This window comes from Scylla paramamosain, chromosome 5 (genome assembly GCF_035594125.1).
Source record: "Scylla paramamosain isolate STU-SP2022 chromosome 5, ASM3559412v1, whole genome shotgun sequence".
Lineage (NCBI taxonomy): Eukaryota > Metazoa > Arthropoda > Malacostraca > Decapoda > Portunidae > Scylla > Scylla paramamosain.
Genome location: NC_087155.1, coordinates 26,905,056 through 26,922,568, shown reverse-complemented (window position 1 = coordinate 26,922,568; position 17,513 = coordinate 26,905,056). Strand labels below are relative to the sequence as shown.

The 17,513-nt window shown below is 42.1% G+C and overlaps 1 protein-coding gene across 5 annotated transcripts in view; it reads right to left on the bottom strand.

The window, feature by feature from the left end:
- Positions 1 to 17,513, bottom strand: part of LOC135100756 (kinesin-like protein KIF13A) — a 172,316-nt gene that overhangs the window by 56,490 nt on the left and 98,313 nt on the right. Inside the window, exon 3 of one of the 5 annotated variants that reach the window (XR_010268907.1) lies at positions 316 to 334. The exons of the other annotated variants lie outside the window; for them this stretch is intronic. The gene's annotated coding sequence lies outside the window, so the exon portion shown is untranslated. Of the gene's footprint in view, positions 1 to 315; positions 335 to 17,513 lie in introns of those variants that run through there. 5 annotated transcript variants of the gene reach the window in all.

Here is a 17,513-nt window from a genome sequence, read left to right as displayed (position 1 = left end):
GCCATGCTATTAATATCAAACGTGCTAATCAATACACACACACACACACACACACACACACACACACACACACACAGGGACAAATGGTAAAGTAAACAGAACAAAAGAGCCGCAAACAACAATATGCGCAAGTTTTTTTTTTTTTAATTACAAGTTTAAATGACACTGGAGGCTATGAAGTTATTTTCCTCCTCCTCCTCCTCCTCCTCCTCCTCCTCCTCCTCCTCCTCCTCCTCCTCCTCCTCCTCCTCCTCCTCCTCCTCATCCTCATCCTCATTCTCATCCTCCTCTTCTTCTTCTTCCTCTTCTTCTCCTCCTCCTCTTCTCTGCTGGCCTGCGGGGAGGGAGTCTTCATCTATTTAAAATTCTAATTACTGTGAATCTGAAGAAGAAGAAACTAGATTTGTTTTATTGTGTGTTTATTGAATTTTCTGTTTTCTTTCCTGTTTTCTAATCATCATTCGTATCTTTCTTTCCTTTTTACTTTTATTTTTCCCCTTTTATTTAATTATTATACATCTTCAACGTGTTATTGTATTTGTTCTTCTTCTTCATCTTCCACTATTTCTTCTGGTTTTCCTCTAGTTCCTCCTTCCATCACTCTTCTCTCCCTTTATTTTTATCATGCATATTTTTTTCCCTTGCTGTCGCTTCCACCACCATCTCCCCTTCCCTTCCTCATCTCCTGTTTCACATTCCATTACCGCATCCTCTTCCTCTCACCTCATCGCTCCTCACTCACTCTCCTTCCTTCCTTATTACTATATTTCTCCTTCTCCTCCTCCTCCTATACGTTAACCTTTTCTCTATCTCCTCCTCTCCTTCTCTTCCTTACTCGTATCCTTCCCCCTCTATTTTCTCTACAGGAATAGAGAGAGAGGGAGGGAGGGAGGGAGACAGACAGACAGACAGACATATAAAAGTCATTGAAGAGATACAATACAGAAGCATAAATCGTACAATGACACACACACACACACACACACACACACACACACACACACACAAACGAGGGTAACAACAAAAGTTCCCAATAGCGTGAATGATGAGAGGGACGAATGAGAGAAGCGTGAATGGGCAAAGAAAAAGAGGAGGAGGAGGAGGAGGAGGAGGAGGAGGAGGAGGAGGAGGAGGAGGAGGAGGAGGAGGAGGAGGAGGAGGAGGAGGAGGAGGAGGAGGAGGAGATATTTTAAGGAAGAAACTATTATTGTTGAGGACTACGAGAGAGAGAGAGAGAGAGAGAGAGAGAGAGAGAGAGAGAGAGAGAGAGAGAGAGAGAGAGAGAGAGAGAGAGAGAGAGAGAGGTTAAAAGGCGCGGTAGCTGAGATTAAGTGGATGAGGAAGTGAAGTGGTGATGAAAGTGGAGCGTGTGATGGAGATTAAAGTTAAGCAGGGGACTGTGAGAGCTTCTGGTGGAGAGGATGGATAGTGGTGGATGACTTAGGTGGAGCGTAAACAGGACGTGAGTGGAGCTGAATATGGAGACGAAGAGGGTGTTATTGAGATATGAAAGGAATAAATGACTGGAATAAATGAGTTGAAAAGATGGATAGATGTGGATGGCTTAGGTGGAGGATAAACAGTGAGTGGAGTATGCAGATGAAGGTGGAATGTATAATGGAGGTTTAAAAGGGAATGAATGACTCGATGAAATGAGTGGGGAGGATGGAAGGTCTGATGATGTGGATGGTTGCAGTGCGGGATGGAGTAAGCAAGTGGAATACAAAATAAAGTACAATACGAAAATGAGAACAAAGGCACAAATGAAAAAAAAGAAAAAAAAACTAAATCAATGAATAAAAGAGAAAAGAAAAACAATTACACTAATTTACCGAAAAAAATAAATAATAAATTGGGGAGATAATCCAGATAGCATGAAAAAATAAAGTGAATAAATAAATAAAAAAAAAACACACTAATTTGCCGAAAAAGAAAAGAAAACAAAGTTGAATTGGGAAGATAATCCGAAGTGGAGGCCAATCAAGTGGAGTGCATCACAAAACAAGAGTGGATGAATTAATAGATCAGGGGGTTAAAGGGGAAGTTTTCAGGAAACGATAATACGAACGATAATTTTTCAGGTGGAATGACTTACAATAGAACATTAATGAAAGGTGGAGAGCTAATAAGTGGAACAAAGGCGCGCTGACAAATGGAGTAATGGAAACGGAGATGGAACAGTGAGAAGGTAATTGGGGCAGTGAATGGAGGGAAACAGAACTGAGAAATGAGAGATGAATGGTGAAAGAAATGAGGCCATGAGTAACGCAGGGGCAGGTGGAGCGGTGAATATGTATTAGGGAGAGTGAGTGAAGGTGAACAGAGAAGCGAAGCACCAGAAAATAAACACAGTGGAAGAAGAAAATAGTAACGAACAACTGGAGGAGTGAAGAGGAGAGATAAAAAATTCCGTGTTCCTAAACTCTAATAAGGAATATTTTATAGTTTTATTTCCCCTTTCTCTAATTATTATACATTATTCATCTGTTATTGTTCTCGTTGTTCCTCATCTTTTTTTCCTTTTCTTCTTGTTTATCTCAAGTTTCTCCTCCCATCACTCTTCCCTCCCTTCGTTTTTTGTCATCCATGTCTTTTCCCCTTGCTGTCGCTTCCACCCCCATCTCCCCTACACAGCTGACTACACAGGTTCCTACGAGTGTTCTTCTGACAGAGACAAGACTTTGCTAAGCTACCACTTGAACCATGAACACTTCCTTGAAAACCACAATAACTTCCAGTACCTCCTGTTAAAAGTCGGCAGGATAAGACGCTGAAATGTTTGAGAATACTAAATAAAGCCCAACACAAGATTCAAGAGTTTATTTTTACTTGATGATGGTTATGCTTGAGTCACACCATACTATGACATAATTAGTCACAGCAGCATCACCATTAATAAGTTCTACAATAAAATCCTGCACCAGGCAAGGAGAGGCGCAGGAACGAAAAGAGATAAAGAGTTAGATTAAAAGCAACTTGGAAAAAAAATGTATTACAAGGAAAGGAAAATTATGAACACTTGATAAGACAAATGAGAATATAACGACAGAATGAACGCGGCAACACACACACACACACACACACACACACACACACACACACACACACACACACACACACACACACACATGAAAGCCTTGCCCAAACAGACGTAAACGAAACATTTCCTACAAGAGCAAAAAAATAAATAAATATTGGATCTCGAGAAACCTTTGAGAAAAATAGCAACGATAAGCTGATACATCTCCTCCTCCTCCTCCTCCTCCTCCTCCTCCTCCTCCTCCTCCTCCTCCTCCTTCTCCCAGTCCTCCTCCTCGTCCACCTAGTCCTTCAACCTCCTTCCCTTCCTTACCGTTCTTACCTCTAGCACTCCTCTAACCACCACCACCCTCCTCCTCCTCCTCCGAGATTTTCCACGACCTATATTACCCTGGCGAGTGGCTGTTACGGCTCCCGTGGGTCGTATTTCACTGGTCGTGCGTCTTCAACAAGAAAATCCGAGAGAGAGAGAGAGAGAGAGAGAGAGAGAGAGAGAGAGAGAGAGAGAGAGAGAGAGAGAGAGAGAGAGAGAGAGAGAGAGAGAGAGAGAGAGAGAGAGAGAGAGATTGTGCCTTTCCTTCCTTCACCACCACTACCACCACCACTACCTTCATCGTCCCTGCTTTGTCTGTGTACAATCCATTTCATCTGACTCTTGGCACGTGCCTCTCCTGTACACACACACACACACACACACACACACACACACACACACACACACACACACACACACATACACTAATGGACGCCCTCTCGAAGGTTCACAAGATAAACATTTGGGTGAAGGAGGTTTTATCCCAAGAGAGTGAGTGAGTCTTTTATTTATTTTTTTCTCCCTGCCTCTCTTCAGGATCAGAGGGCGGCGGCGTAGGCACTAATCTGGCGGGGGGAAGTAAAGGCAAACTAGTTACGGGGAGGGAAAAAATAAGAAAAAAATGTGAGGGAAATTAAAAAAAGTTCAGCACAAGAGGGGAAAAATCTAAAACAATCGCAAGGGAAAAAAAAAAAAAGGAGGAGGAGGTGAAACTGGTTGGCGTGGTAATGTGTGTTAGAGTCGACCTAACTCCCTGGGCCGCCTCGCCTCCAGGCCGCGCTGCTAATGGAAACACGCCGGCGGGGGAAGGAAAATATAAAGTCATAAATAAATATAACCTTCACAATTCTTACGTTTGTCTTCCAGGGACGTTTTTCGTGATTTTTTTTTTCTCTCTCTGTTGTTTTATTGTTTTTTGGCGTCATTCAAGGCAATGGAAACAAACAGTGACGGCAGGAAACACACACAAAAACGGACATGAATAAATATAACCTTCACAATTGTTACGTTTGTCTTCCAGGGACGCTCTTCGTGTTTCATTTTTCTTCTCTGCCGTTTTTATTGAGTTTCGTGCGTCACTCGAGGCAATGAAAACAAACAGCAGCATGAAACGTTGATAAGAAAATAATAAAGACACACATGGATATAACCTTCACAATTCTTACGTTTTGTCTTCCAGGGACCTTCTTCGTTGTTGTTGTTGTTGTTGTTGTTGTTGTTGTTGTTGTTGTTGTTTTCCCATCTATCTATCTGTTGTCGTATTGTTTCGTGCGTCACTCAAGGCAATGAAAACAAACAATGGCACGAAAAACTGAAAAATAAACAAAAAAAAAAAAGGGGGCACGAAAAAATGAAAAAAAAAATAGACGAAAAAAAGAAGAAGAAAAAGGTGGTAAATATAAATATCCTCCATAATACTTCTCCTTCTCTCTTTTGTGGACAATTTATCTCTTTCTATTATTATTTTATCGACTTGTCTTGTGGGAATATTTATCGTGTTATCGTATTAATTTGTCTTCGTAGGATGTTTTTTATTTATTTATTTTTATTTTTTTTCGAGTGTTCTTTTTGAGTCTGTCTTCAATGTTATTTCATCACGTTTTCTACGGCGAGCATCCTTACGTTATTCCGTGGAGCTCCTCATTGAGCAGCACGGAGGTGATATATACTTTAAAGCGCTTTTGGGTACGCTAGAGAAAAAGAGACAAAGATTAAGAGACCAGAGTAGTGAAGAGCAGAGAAGAGCAACACCTTTCCCTGAACACACAAGTAAGGAGACACTTCAACTTAATCCTCAACCCACAACATAATTTGCTTAAAACGCGACTTACAACTATCAGACGCTTAATAATAAACGTCCACCATAAAAACCTCAATGAAAAAGACAAAATTTACCTTCATCCCCAATTTTTTTTTTCCCCAAGTCCATACAAGCATTTTCTTTATTCTTTTTTTACAGTGCCCTGAATATTAACAAAAGGACGCCCATCGCAGTAAACCGGCTAAAGAAAACAACGGAAAACCTAAACAAAACCATACAAAGGAGAGCAGACGGGAGAGAAAACACGTGGACGAGGATAAGTGTGAGGACTTGACCGCGACGGCCCGACTGAGGCCACCGCGTGTGAAGAAAACAATGGGGAGAGAGAGAGAGAGAGAGAGAGAGAGAGAGAGAGAGAGAGAGAGAGAGAGAGAGAGAGAGAGAGAGAGAGAGAGAGAGAGAGAGAGAGAGAGAGAGAGAGAGAGAGAGAGAGAGAGAGAGAGAGAGAGAGAGAGAGAGAGAGAGAGATTAATGTAGAAGGATGTACCACCAAGAAACAAAGGAAGAGAAAGAAAGAAAAAAATAAAGGAAATATAGAAGGATTTACAAACACGAGACAAAGGAAGGAGAAAGAAAACAGAGAAAAAAATAACGAAAATTTAAAAGAGGAGCGAAGGGGAGGAAGAAGAAGTGAATGTAGAAGGGTGCACCCCCAGGGGACACAAGAACTAAGGGAACCCAAAACAGTTTAGCTTCAGTGCTCCCTCAGGGGAAGACACCACCACCGTGATTCCTCCCCGGGCAGTGCTGGCGGACCATTACTTGCCCCAACACCACCCACCGGCCCCCGCCATCACCACCAGGCAAAAGTAAGGTGTGACTACAGACAGGCCAGTGACCTTTCTCCTGCTTACGTCACGGTAACGTCACACTGGGGAGAACATTGCGTGACACTGTGATAGCGTGACGGGGTAATCAGAGAGAGAGAGAGAGAGAGAGAGAGAGAGAGAGAGAGAGAGAGAGAGAGAGAGAGAGAGAGAGAGAGAGAGAGAGAGAGAGAGAGAGAGAGAGAGATCAAACAAAAGGACAACATGAATTATACAAACTCACTGCCACCACCACCATTACCTCCACATACCAGCACTGCATCCACACAACAACAACAACAACAACAACTACTACTACTACTACTACAACTACTACAACTACTACTACTACTTCTACTACTACTACTACTACTACTACTACTACTACCACGATAACAACAACAAGAAAGAGGACAAGGAGGATGAGAGAAGTAAGGGATGATGATGATGATGATGATGATGATGATGATGATGAGGATGATGATGAGGATGAGGAGGAGGAGGAAGAAGATTTCGGATGCCTGTGTGTTATCGCTGGCGTGGGTGGGAGAGGCGGGGGGGGGCGTGGGGGGAGAGAAGGAAGAGAGGCTTAGGATACCACGCCCTCTCCGCCCACCTTACAAAGTTACTCGGCCCCTGCAATGGACGGCTCGAACGAGGAGGAGGAGGAGGAGGAGGAGGAGGAGGAGGAGGAGGAGGAGGAGGAGGAGGAGGAGGAGGAGGAGGAGGTAGGAACGACGACTGAAACGGAGAGACGCAAAAGTTTGAAGGAGAAAGGAGAGAAATGGGATAAAGAAACTGCGGAGGAGGAGGAGGAGGAGGAGGAGGAGGAGGAGGAGGAGGAGGAGGAGGAGGAGGAGGAGGAGGAGGAGGAGGAGGAGGAGGCAATAAGAAGGAATGATGGATGCACGATTGAAATAGAACATAAAAGGCGGAACGGGGGGAGAGAGAGAGAGAGAGAGAGAGAGAGAGAGAGAGAGAGAGAGAGAGAGAGAGAGAGAGAGAGAGAGAGAGAGAGAGAGAGAGAGAGAGAGATGAACGTTAGCATAAGGGATAGATGTGGAAGGAGACAAAGAAAACTTGATCATGTAACAAGGAAAGATAGAAAAAAAAAAAAAAAAAAGGAAAAAGGAGGGAAGGAAGAAGTAGGAAGGAATGGAGGAAGGAATTGAAGGAGGAGGAGGAGGAGGAGAAACAACAACAACAACAACAACAACAACAACAACAATAACAACAACAACAACCCCACCACCACCACCACCACCACCGACAACAACGTATGAAAAGAAAAACCTAACAGATTATACATAGGCAAACGCTTGGACAGACTGCTCCCCAAGCCGCAAAAATAAGGGTAGTATATATGGGACAGAGAAGCGAGAAGCCTCCTCCCCACCCTCACCTGCCTAATTAAGATAATCACCAGGTGGGAGGTAACATAATCGAACACCGTGAGTGGATATGCAAATGATGACAGCGCGGGAAGGGAGCTGATTCAACCTGGCAATCCTTAAGGTGCTGTTTAATTTCACTTTTTAAACTCAGTACGCGGCAAACTTAACCCAACTTGTCCTGACCCAAACTGACTGAATCCATCCTGACCTAACCTAACTTACTCATATTAATTCATTCTAGCTTCAACCGAGCGATACCTAACCCAACTTAACCTAACCCTTAACTTAATCCATCCAAACCTAACCTAACCTAACCAAAACTAACCTAATCCATCTTAACTTAATCTAACCAAGCTTAACCTAACCTAACGTAACCTAAACTAGAGTAGCAAGAGAACCAAACTTAACCACACTTAACTTAATCTAATCTAACATAACTTTTTAAACGAACTAGATGAGACGAACCGAACCGAACCGAACCAAACCAAAACTAACCCAACTTAACTTAACCACTAAACCTAATCTTCTACATTAACAGTATGAGCAGAACCAAACCTAATACAAATTGATCAAAACTTAACCTAACCTAACACAACCTAACCTCGTAACAAAGAACAGAGTGCAGGAGGAGGAACATTATAAAGGACTATATAGGAACCACAAATAATAGGAATCGCTGAGGCCTATGAGATTATCTTTTAATTTCACTGTTATGACTTTCACTCACAAAGAAAAAAAAAATGAAGGAGGATGCACAGGAAGAGGAGGAGGTGAGGAAGGACACGGAGGAAGAGGACGAGAGGAAACAGAAGCACGAGGATAAGGAAGAAAAGGAGTAAAATAGGAGACCAAAAAGGAAACAAGGAGAAAGACGACGAAAAGGAGAAAGATTAACAAGAGGATAAGGTGTAAGAGAGACCAAAACAAACGGGGAGAAAGACGACGAATAGGAGAAAGATTAGCAAGAAGACAAGAAAGTTTAAGAAAGAGAAAAAAAAATTAGGGAGAAAGAGGACAACGAAAAGGAGAAAGATTAAAAAAGAAAGAAAGAGAAAGAAAGAAATCGAAGCAGAAACAGTGAGAAAAGGTAGAAAAAACCTAGCCACTTATTCTATACCCTTCCCCCCTCCTTCCCTTCCCTCCTTCCTTAATCCCCCTCCTCCCTCCTAGTGTCCTTCGTCCTTCCCTCCCTTTCTTCTCACACGCAACAATAATGAACCGACCTTCTATAAATACCCCTTCCGGTGGCGTCACGAACCCAGGAACCAATCAGAGCCCCAGGACCTAACCCCTTCACCCACGGCAAGAGGAGGAGGAAGAGGAGGAGGAAGACAGAGAAATGATAAAAAAGTCAATATTATTCTTCCTGTCTTTCTCTTTCTTTCATTTTCCTTCGTGTCCTTTCTCCCGTTATTAGTTGCTTCTTTCTTCTTCTTCTTCCTCTTCTTCTTCTTCCTCCTCCCCAAGGTCAGGCAGGTTATCAAGAAGGTCATGATGAAAGAAACCTATTACATACACGTTAACGATCCCCCCGTCTCTCTCTCTCTCTCTCTCTCTCTCTCTCTCTCTCTCTCTCTCTCTCTCTCTCTCTCTCTCTCTCTCTCTCTCTCTCTCTTGACATCATCATCCTATCTTGAAGTGCTATCACACCCTCCTATCCTGACACGTTGAGAGGTAAGGCTCAGGAGTGTTGTGGCGCGAGGTGATATGGAAGGGAGGGCGGGAAGGGGGAGGGGGACAAGGGAAAATGTACAGAGTAAGAGAAGAGGAAAAGAGAGAGAAAGATGGAAGGGAATAGAGTAGAAAAGAGAACAGAATGGAAGAAAAGAGACGTGAAGAAAGGATGGAAGGGAGGGAGGGAGGAAGGAAAGAAGAAAGAAAGGAAGAATGAGTGAGAAAAAAAAAATCAATGAATGAATAAATGAAAGAAAAAAATGAAAAAAAAATACAAAGGAGGAAGGATAAGAAAAAGGAGGAAAAAAAGAGAAAGCGAGAAATATAGACGGAAGCTTTACATAACAAGATGAATTACAGGATGAAAACAGAACACAGCGAACGAAAAAAAAAAAAAAAGAAGAAGGAAGAGCCAACAAAGGAAGGAAAGCAAGCAGCAGACGGATGATAAGATTACAGGAAACGCATCAAATATAATTAGCCATTGCGCCTTTAGTATTAAGTCATTATCTCTTTTCTATCATTCCTTTCCTTCACATTCGCCTCCTCGCTTTGTGCACCACGTTCTATTAATCCTCCTCTGAATTCATCACAAGGGAAACCAAAGCATTGCATATTAATGAAGGGGAAAATATTTATGTACGCTTCAATACCACGGTGATCGAACCCAGGAACACACGAGGGGCAGGTCAACACCATACACCACTGAACCAGAAGAGACCTCGCTTGTCGCTTTTTCTTCTCCTCCTTCTTCTTCTTTATTTTTCATTACTTAAGTCGATACAATGTTTAGAGTTGGGTATTTTTGCTGTTGGACATTTTCACATCCAGATAAATTCCCAGACTCCTCTCCTTATGTATTCAATCATTAACGTAACGTAACCTAACATAACCGTATCTAAATTAGTGTTATTTAACCTACTCTTACCTAACTAATCCTAACATAACCGTATCTAACTTAATGCAATCTAATTAAACCTAGCTGAAATTAACCTAACGTATGTAATTTAATCTAACCTATCAGGGCAAACGAAACAAAACAAAGCCTTACCTGACCCGAACTGACCTACCGCACCTTAACAGAAAACTACAGCATAACCAACAATGTCTTCCGTCGCACATTGCTAACAAATACATATGGAGCAAAAAAATTAACACACGAGAAAATAAGGAAGGAAAAAAAATGTCTGGAGAGGAACATTACCACACACACACACACACACACACACATACACACACACACGATCACCAGCTAACTTTCTTCCACATTGCCAAGAGTCTTCCCACCTGCCCTCATCCACTTCATCCTCTCTCTTCTACTGGCCCCCTCCACTCCTCACACCCCCCACCCAATCAGCCACCTGAGCGTCAATGGGGCCTCGTGCCATAATGAAGCCAACACAGACGAGGCCACAGGGACACCGCACACCCATGAACCAACTTACTCTTCACTTTGCTGCGGAGGGGGGAGGGTGGGGGTGGAGAAGCACTTGCCGCCTTACCTCCCTTCTGCCTGAACCCTTTGGAAATAAACAGTATGGCACGTGTTAATTCATTTGAGTAGTCCAGTGCGATTTCTTTCTTTCTTCTCTTTCTTTCTTTCTTTCTTTCTCTTTCTCCGTCTTTTTTTTTCTTCTATCATTCTTTCTCCTTCTTTCGTTGTCTTTTTTTCTCATTTTTTTCTTTTTCTTTCTTTAGTTCATTCTTTTCTTCTTCCTTACGTTCTTCCTTCTTTTATAAGGGAGATCGGGCAAGAGAAAAAATGAACAGAAAAGAGGAAAAAAAAGAAAAGTTAATAAGTTCGCTGATAATGGCATTCCCGTAAAGAAAACTCAGGAGTAGGAGAACTGAGAGAGAGAGAGAGAGAGAGAGAGAGAGAGAGAGAGAGAGAGAGAGAGAGAGAGAGAGAGAGAGAGAGAGAGAGAGAGAGAGGACAATTTGGTAGTGAGGAAGAATCGATGAGACGAAAAGCTTCTGACTCCACCCTGTTCTGAAGGACTGCGTGATTTGAACCTATACTAAAACAAGAACCACAGGTATCAAAAGACTCGACTGAACCATCTCATCACTCATTTTAGCGTCGCCAGTGTCTTGAAATCATACTTAATACCCTGGCAGAACATTTCATCAAGTTAAAGGGTTAATTAAGGAACCATGGAAGTTAAACTGTTAACTCTCCGCCACCACGTCACTTCGTCCCTGCCTCCTATACTCACTGCTTACATGTCTTTCCCATTTACACCTTATTAATCATCCTTTCTTCGTCCCCATTTATTCTCCCTGTCTCCTTTCTACTTTATTAATTTGCCTAATACTCCTTTTTTTCCCCACCCTTATCGTTGCTCCCCATTCACCTCTCACTCTTAATTCCCCGTCTACTTCCCCCAAGTCTCTTTCCCCTAATTGCTTGTTCTACAGTAACACGTCTCCCTTTCTTTCCCTATCTATTCTTATTGTTTTCCCCATTCACTAACATTCCTTCCCATCCCCATTTTCTCTTCGTATCTCCTTTTATTCCATCACTAGCTTACCTAACACTTCATTTTCTCCATTCTTACCTATCCTCCCCATTTCTCTTCCCCATCACTACCTCACCTAACATTTTTCTGTCCTTATCTATTTTTCCTTACCGTTTTCTCTCAAACATTACGTAATTATATCCCAACTTATCTGACCTCTACATGACCTCTATCTGACCTCTCTCCAGGCCCGCAATATCCCTAACTTAGCTGACCGCCCTGCCCCGTCCTCTACCGCCCCGCCCCGCCCCGCCCCGCCCCACCCGTCGTTATCCAGGCAAGTTAGGTCGTTCGTCGGGCCGCGGGTCTTGTTGGAAGGGCCCGACAAACAACTTTGAGTGTATCAGAAAGATTTTTGTTATCCTCCTGCATAATATATGAAGCTTATCTCGGCTGGTCTTTTCCTCAGGGATCAGCGAGAGAGAGAGAGAGAGAGAGAGAGAGAGAGAGAGAGAGAGAGAGAGAGAGAGAGAGAGAGAGAGAGAGAGAGAGAGAGAGAGAGAGGTTATTATAAAAGGAAATGTTCCCCTGCCTCGCAAAGGACAGCTTAATGTAACTAATTATTACATAATAGCCTCATTCGTCCTTTGTTTACAACACACACACACACACACACACACACACACACACACACACACACACACACACACACACACCACCTACAACCCTACAAATATATGAACAAACGCAACAAACAAACAACCAACCAAAAAACATTATTCCTGTTTATTTAACCAAACAAACCGTCCTCCTCCTCCTCCTCCTCCTCCTCTTCTTACTACTACTACTACTACTACTACTACTACTACTACTACTACTACTACTACTACTACTACTACTACTACTACTACTACTACTCCTCCTCCTCCTCCTCCTCCTCCTCCTCCTCCTCCTCCTCCTCCTCCTCCTCCTCCTCCTCCTCCTCCTCCTCCTCCTCCTCCTCCTCCTCCACCACCACCACCACCACCACTATTACAACAACGACAGAATCATGACGGGGACAAGATAAGAGTAGATTGAAATTTCCGAAGCTCAGACACAACTTCCTCCACGGCACCGACATAAAAGTAAAACGTGTGTGTGTGTGTGCGTGCGCGCGCTATGGATGTAATTGAGTGAAAGCTTTTTTAGTATTATAGGGAGGACAATTGTGTTTACTTAGTCTTACACTGAATCTCTTGTTAATTATATGTTTTTGTATTTGCAGTTTCTAGGAGTGCGCTCTTTTAGATTCAGAGTTAATTGTATTACAATATTATACCTTTGTCGCCCCAACCTAATAAATTTTCGGAAATCAAAAATCTCATTAAATGCATCAATTTCTATAAAACTCCCAGAACCCACTTGAACCCACAGAAACCTACCATAACCCACCCAATTACCAAAAACCCCACACCAAAATCTACCCAGCCGTAATTAAAACCATCAAAACCTCTCCCTCTTTAATTATCAAGCTCATTTAAATGCAACCATGGTGACTTACTAACAATCAGTCACCGTTCTCTTAAAAGACGAGGCTGACGGAGGCCTGGGGGACGCGACAAGGGCACTGATATGGAGATAAGAGGCAATCACATTAAGAGGGTGCAGGGGAGGGACCCGCCACTGCTCGCTCGAAAGCTCCAGGAAATACTGATAGAGGATAGTGCGCGGGCTGCTTCATTTCCTGTTTCCGTCTCCTATTAATCAACAAAGTAATGGTGAGGCAGGTGGAGGTGAGAGTGTAAGGTAGGAGTGTAAGGTGGGAGTGTAAGGCGAAGATGACGTGTATAGGTGAGAGAAGGAAGACGAACAGGTGCAGATGGGCAGGTGAAGTATAGGTGAGAGAGGGGAGGTAGAATTAATTAACCTTAGTAATGGTCTGGCAAGTGAAGGCGGGCGTGTAAGCTGTGAGGGTGAAGTGAATAGGATAGTGAAAGAATGGTGAACAGGTAAAGACAGGCATGTGAAGGTAATGGGAAAGGTATAGGTGAGTGAAGGAAGGTTTCAATAAGCTTACCAACGGTTGGAAGGTGAAGATAACCAAGGAGGGGCGTGGGAGTTAAGATGTGAGCGACAAGTGTACAGGTGAGTGAGGGAAGGTGTGATGAAGCTTCGTACTGACAGTTGAGAAGTGAAATTAATTAAGCTAAGTAATGGTAAGACGTGGAGATAGACAGGTGAAGGTGAGTGTCTAAGGTGTCATGGGTAAGTGTACAGGTGAGTGAGGGAAGGTGTTTAAGCTTAGTAATGGCGAGGCAGGTGAGGATAAACAGGTGCAGGTGTGAGTCTAAGGTGAGGCTAAGCGTGGACAGGTGAGGCAAAAAATCATGAGTTGCTTAATGGCCTGGCAGGTGAGGATGAAGAGGCAAGGGGAGACTCCGTGAAGGTGACTAAGCATGGAGTGAGGCAAGTTGTTGAGTTAAGCTTAGCACAATTGGGTTCAGTTAGTTAATTAAAACAAGATTATTTACTTATCATTATCATTATTATTATTATTATTATTAATTTAATTTTTTTTTATTATTTATTGATTTTTATTCTTTTTTTATTATTATTATTTTTCTTTTTTTTTACAGTGCGCAAGTTTTACAAGGGTACGTTTTACACAAGCCTTAAGTTCCCTCGCCTTGCTGGAAATAGACATAGTTGTGACGTTCATTTGGTTTAACAGGCTTGTCATCTCTGCTGTCTTACTTAAAACGCAGCACCGTAACGCGTGCATGGAGGCATGAGAAAGACTTACCGGGAGAAAAGTGCTTCTGTACCTCGAAAAAAAGGCCTTTACTAACCTTACCTAATCTAATCTAACATCACTTAACCTTTAGTAACTTACTCTAACATAACCTGACCAAACTTCAATAACCAAACCTAATCTTTAATAACGAAACCTAACATAACCTAACACAACCTAATCTAACCTAGCCTAACCAAACCTAACCAAACCAATAACGAAACCTAATCTTTCATATAACGAAACCAAAACTAACCCAACCTAACCTAACCTAACCTAACCCAACCTAAAACACACTTGAGATTACCAGTGTATTTAAATGGAACGCGTCAGACGGAGAGAGGATGGCTGGGCGAAGGAGAGATGGCTGGGTGAAGGAGAGGATGGCTGGGTGAAGGAGAGGATGGCTGGGCGAAGGAGAGGATGGCTGGGTGAAGGAGAGGATGGCTGGGCGAAGGTGAGTCAGGTTGGGGTGAGGTGCAGACGAGCTACGTGAAGCAAGTGTGGCAAGTGGTCAATGCGCCGCGTACGTCAGCATATATGGAAGGTTCAAGGCTCGACCCCCCAGCAGCTCCTCCCTTCACCCCGGGGCAGCGAGAGAGAGAGACTTAGGCCAGGACTGTTAAACCTACCCTGGTCATGAAGGAATTTTATTGAAAACTAACACTTAACATACGTTCTCATAAGGGTGGATCTTCCTTTATTTGGGGTTTTCAGTGGAGGGGAAGACGGTTCTCGGCTCAAAGGGAACAGAACCACGCAGCAAAGAAAGGAAATGTAGAGGTGAGTGTTCGCTTGTGTATGTCAGGTGTGTTTGAGTGGATCAGTGTTGTGGCTTGGTTTCAGGAAGTGATGATAAATAAAAAATTACGAAATCTATCAGAATTCAAGTATTTTTTCAGCTAATAATAGTGAGAGTTTTATGTTTTCTTTTCTTGTATGAACTTTGATGCGCTCAATGAGATTCGTAAGGGAACTCAGCGCATTAAAAATTGTTCCGCTTAATACTCTTGCTCATTAAGGTAACTCGTCCTTTATAATTCAGACCACAGGGAAAGAAACTCGTCTGATGATCCGGTGCTTACAAAGGTTGATAGAAGGACAATGCAACACTAACACTACATAACACAGGCCCATTGATCAGCAATGCGGGAGGCACCGATACAAACACAGACACACACACACACACACACACACACACACACACACACACACACACACACACACACACACACACAGAGGGACATGAAACACGACCTACGCAGTGCACAACGAAGCCAGCATCCCCAGAAAAAATAAATAAATAAATAAACAAACGATAAACACACACACACACAAAAAAAAAGACGAATAAATACAAACAAAAACCGATCCTACATTCAAAAAAAAAAAGTAAAATAGAAAAAATAAAACATACAAAAATAAAACCCCTTTTTTTTCAGTACACTTTTTATTGCAGCGCGTTCCCTTCTCGATCCCTTTTTTGGGGGGTAGTAAAATCTGGCCCCAGTGACCCCCTCCCCGGCCACGCCCACACCAAGGGGGGGAGGGGGGAGGGCGGCGCGGCGCGGGGAAGGTGCGTGTTGTGTGATGGCGACGCTTCTGTGTAAGGCCCTGAGGCACAGACAGACAGACTTACAGACACAGAAACTGAAGCCTTGGGTGACGTATGATAGACTTGTACTGCCTGATACTGGTTGAGGAGAGAGAGAGAGAGAGAGGAGAGAGAGAGAGAGAGAGAGAGAGAGAGAGAGAGAGAGAGAGAGAGAGAGAGAGAGAGAGAGAGAGAGAGAGAGAGAGAGAGGTATATAGATGGAAGGAGAGATGGATTAGTATATACGTACATAGAAAAACAGATGGATAGATAAATAGACAGATAGATAAATAGATAGATAGATAGATGGGTAGACAGAAATACAGACAGATAGATAGATAGATAGACAAAGATATATATACAGATTGATAGCTATACAAACAGAAAGACAAAGATAAAGATATAGAGATAGCTAATTAACTGATAAACGGACAGACAGTTAGGCAGATAAATAGATAAAATACACAAATAAATAGATATATACACAAATAAATAAATAAATACACATACTGATAGGTGGAGACAGACAGACAGGCATAGGCACAGACACATGAAGAGCAGCTGAGGAAGCATAGATAAGAGAAAGAGATAGAGAGATAGAGGGAAGATAAAAAGTGATATGAATGAAGCAAACTTGATGACACCGATAACAAGGAATAAATAGAACAAAAGTAGGATGTGAAAAATTAATAAATGAAACCACACACACACACACACACACACACACACACACACACACACACACACACACACACACACACACACACACGGAAACAAAAAATTGCAAAACTATAAAAGCTACATAAAAAAATGGATGGAAAAAAAAATAATAACTTGCAAAACCAAAAACGAAAAATACGAAGTTACGTAAAAAAAATAAAAAATAAAAAAATAAAACGACAAAACGGAAGAGAAAGATTAGAGAAAAACAAATAAAAAATAAATAAATACATGGGGAGGAAAAATGAAAGAAAAAAAAATCACACGTGCATAAAGACTTAAAATCAAGCTGGTATAAACAAATAAAGATAGGAATAAAAATCGAGTAGGACGAAACGAAACTAACATAGAAAGATAATTAAATAAAGCAATGAACCAAAACAAACAACATCACTCTTAAGAGAAAGCAAAAGAATGAGAACCAACACAATAACAAACAGATACAAACAATGAAAAAAAAACACAATAAAAATGAAAATATACAAAAAAACATTCACAAATCAACAAACAAACAAACAAAAACAAACAAGACAACAAAAGTTTACACAGACATCATTTTGAAAAGAAACAAAATACATAAAGGCAAACTAACAAACACAAAGCATAAACAAATAAAACAACAGCATAAAACCAACAAAGAGAAAAACAAACAACACTAATAACAACACAAACAAAGCAAACCTAACAATGTAAACAAACAACACGCAAATCAACACTAAAACAATAAAGCAAACACAAAACAAACAATACAAAGACAAACGCAACACTAATCACGCAGTCAACCATTCTAATTACTTGTACGAGTGAGAGAGAGAGAGAGAGAGAGAGAGAGAGAGAGAGAGAGAGAGAGAGAGAGAGAGAGAGACACCTCGCATCTCTTTGTCTTTGTGAACGTCATCTCCCGTGGGCGTGGTGGGCG